A 3939-nucleotide genomic window follows, 5' to 3' on the forward strand; every position below is an offset into this window, starting at 1 on the left:
GAAAAGAGGGAAAATGTTAACACTTGCTTGACAAAAGAACAAGCGTTCTTAGCCACAGCACTTATGAAAGTAAGGGCAAGGAATGGTGGCTATCAAAACCTTAGAGCTCTCATTGATTGTGGGTCGCAATGTACCATAATTTCAGAAGAAGCTGCGAAAATATTAAACTTAGTACGAACAAGGGGGAACGTTGTGAGTTGCTGCGGAGACCGCAACTCTACAGTTATACCCGATACTAAGTCAGTAGGGCTCTCTTCCGGCAGACGCCGCTAATATTAAACGACACGACAAAGAGTGCGTGCGAGAGATACAGAAAATCAGTCTGAGCGTGACGTCGGGCGCTGCGTGGCCACTGCAAATTGATTTCTTGCTTTTGGCTACAAAAATAATCCGATCTGATCCAGATTCAGCAATCTAATAGATATGGTCATTATCTATGATTCTGCATTTTTAGTTTTCTCGAATGTGCAATATTGTGGATGCAACAGATTTTCGTCCTTTGTGGGGGCGGAAGGGGGTGGGGCAAAATTCTGAGATATACTTTTTGTAGTAAGATTTAACAGAAGTGCGGATCCAAATTTGGTTACTCTAGCCTTAATAGTCTCTGAGATTTGTGGAGGCCCCAGATTTTCGTCCTTTGCGGGGGCGGAAGGGGGTGTGGCGAAATTTGGACACGAAACGGTCAAGGTCCGATATCACAGGAGTGTGGATACCAAATTTGGTTGCTCTGGATCTTATAGGTTCTGAGATCCTTGAACTCATATTTTGCAATTGGCAAAACCGACCATGAAACCTGTGTGTTAGAGAGAGACAGAGCGAGAAAGAATGAAATTGTTTTCTTGATTCTGGCTATAATAATTATACGATCTGGTTGAGATTTTACACTCTAGAACATATAGTCATCCTCTACGATCCTGCGTTTTTGGTTTTATCGTGTTTTTTAAAATGTGGATGCCACAGATTTTCGTCCTTTGTGGGGGCGGAAGTGGGCGGGGCGAAGTTTTGAAATATTTTTGTAGCAGTGACATATCACAGAAGTCTGGATCCAAAACATCGTTGCTCTAGATCTTATAGTCTTTGAGCACTAGGCGCTGAAGGGGACGGACGGACGGACGGACGGACGGACGGACGGACAGACGGACGGACAGACAGGGCTCAATCGACTCGGCTATTGATGCTGATCATATATACTTTATGGGGTCGGAAACGATTCCTTCTGGACGTTACACACATCCACTTTTACCACAAATCTAATATACCCCAATACTCATTTTGAGTATCGGGTATAAAAAGAGCGAACACCAAGGTAAGTGGAGTGTCATCTACAGACTCTTGCACTTCAAAGTACAAAGTTACTTTATCGGTAAAAACTCGTGATTATAATAAAGGTCCTCTAAATATTGAAGCAATTATTCTTCCGAAATTGATGAAAGCTTTACCATTAAAGTCTTTCAATATTGATAAAACTAAGTGGCAAGATTATGTGTTGGCAGACCCTAACTTTAACAAACCAAGTAGGGTAGATGTAATAATTGGGATAGATTTGTATACCCATATTTTAAAAGACGGAGTTGTAAAAATAGACGGACTACTTGGACAAAATACAGAACTCGGATGGATTATATCCGGTTGCACCAAATCAAAAGGTGATAAATTTATTGTGGCGACAACAATTGAAGTTGGGAACTTAGAGCGGTTCTGGGAATTGGAAAGTGAAAAGAATGAAGTAGAAAAAGATGTGTGCGAGGAGCATTTCTTGGAAACAACAAGAAGAGATGAGAATGGTAGGTATATGGTTAAAATACCATTTAAAAAAGAAAAGGATCTAGGAGATTCAAAACACCAAGCTATAGCGCGATTTTATAGTTTAGAAAGAAAGCTCAGCAATAATTAAACATTAAAAGAAAATTATGTAAAGTTCATGCATGAATATAAAAACTTGGGACATATGGAGGTCCATTGATGGTATGGACCGTAAGGTTATCGTCTTTTATCTCGGAATCTGTATAATTTTCTTTCATGATGTTGTTCGATGATCCCGAGTCAGCGATACACCTTAATATTCTTTTATTAATGGTAATGTTTATATAGGGTCCTCCTCGGTTTCTTCCGAGGCGGCTTGATGCAAATTTACGTCCATCTTCGTTTGGCCACTCTGGCTCTCCCTCCCTCTTTTAGTAGGTTGGTTGGGTCCACTCCCACTAGCTTGGTTTTGAGATATTTGCTGATTGAATGGATTCTGAGCCCTACCTTGATTCAAGGAATTTTTGAACTCATTGTATAATCCAGGATTTTGGGAATTTTGATTTTGATTTGTTCGATTAGTCTGACCTGTTCCAGATGAACTCTGAGTTTGATTGTGATAGTTAGTAGTATTATAATGTGGATAATAGTTTCCAACATTCTTTCGATTTGATTGAGACGATTTCGATTGATCTTTATTTGTACCTGAATCTGTTGTACTAGCTTCGTACAATCCTTCTTCTTGTGCTGCCTTCTTAAGATTAGACAATGTGGTTATATCTTTTCTTGCTAAGGTCATGAACATTCTGTCATGAAGTTTTCGAGTAATGACATCTTTAATTGTGTTGTTCAAAGCGTTTTTATAAATGACATTATTTTCTGGTATGTTTTCTAAGTTTAGCTTATTGTTTATTAATAATGCTTTTATCTCTAATTCTTCTATAAACTTACGAAGACTGCCGTTGAATCTGGTGGTGTATAGTTGTCGTAAGAGTTCTTCATATGGTGTGTGATTTTTGAACTCGTTGATCAGCGCCGTCTTCAGTTCGAGCCACGTGTTGGGTTGTATCATTTGCGATATGCGTTGTGCCTCTCCTGACAGTTGGATCTCGGTCGCTCCAAATAGGATAATTTGTTGGCGAAGATCTTCAGTTGGATATAATCCGCATACATATTCGATTCGTTTGATAAATGAGCTTAGCTGTCCAGATGAACCGTCATAGGCAGGTATTTGTCTGATCGACAGCAGTGCCTGGTTCAAGTGGATTTCGCTCAATGATAGTGGTGGTAACGCCATGTTGTTGGTGTTGATTCGGTTTTGTTTTGTTTTCAGTAGTTTTTAACTTTATTTTGGTTCACTTGTAAGTTTTTTGATTTTGTATTTAGTGTTTCACTGTTCTTGGTGGATCACTATCTCCGCTTACTTCAGTTCACTTAATTTCAGTTTTGCAAATCGTATGTGCTCGTAACACATAGGTTCTTTGGCGTATTTTTACAATTTTATTAACGATTCCGGGATTACGTGATCACAGTAATTAGAAATTACACAAGCTGACCATTACCGAAATATAGGAGTTAATTTTAAACGAAATCCTACCGACTCTGCCAGTTAAATATCCGCAACTCGATTTTAAGTTTTTTAAAAAAGACTTTTATTTTACAACTTAAATATCTTTATGTCACAAGATTTAAATGAATTCCCCGACTTGACTTTGGGTCTGCTTGTCTCAAACGGAACTGATCTCTCTGCTGCTGGCTAGTTTCCATGAGCCCTTCTCTTGGAACTCCCGACTCTGGCTTCGGGCGTTGCTTTCCTCGGCTGCATCTTCGTGTCGGTGGCGTACGTGCCTGGATCGATATTTGGGGATGCGTCGGCTTTGATGAAAGGCATCCACTGCTGGCGATCGGTGTTGCATTACATGACGGAGCTAGGAATGTGATACTCCTTGGTTTTATGTCTAGCTTTGATTGGTCCTCATGAGTGGCGTGGTTCTAAAGAATCGCTTTCTCGAGAGTGGCGTGATTCTAATGTTGATGAAACAATGTGGTCCATTGTTTATATTATGGGGGGCCCTAGCTTGGAGTATGGGAAGAAACAGTTATTGATTCTTGAGTGGGGTCCTGTTACTTGTGTGGATGGGGTGGATGAATTGTACATAAACATAATGTGTATGGGATGTGGGGAATTATGGATAT

The sequence above is a fragment of the Drosophila miranda genome, assembly GCF_003369915.1.
Source record: "Drosophila miranda strain MSH22 chromosome Y unlocalized genomic scaffold, D.miranda_PacBio2.1 Contig_Y1_pilon, whole genome shotgun sequence".
Lineage (NCBI taxonomy): Eukaryota > Metazoa > Arthropoda > Insecta > Diptera > Drosophilidae > Drosophila > Drosophila miranda.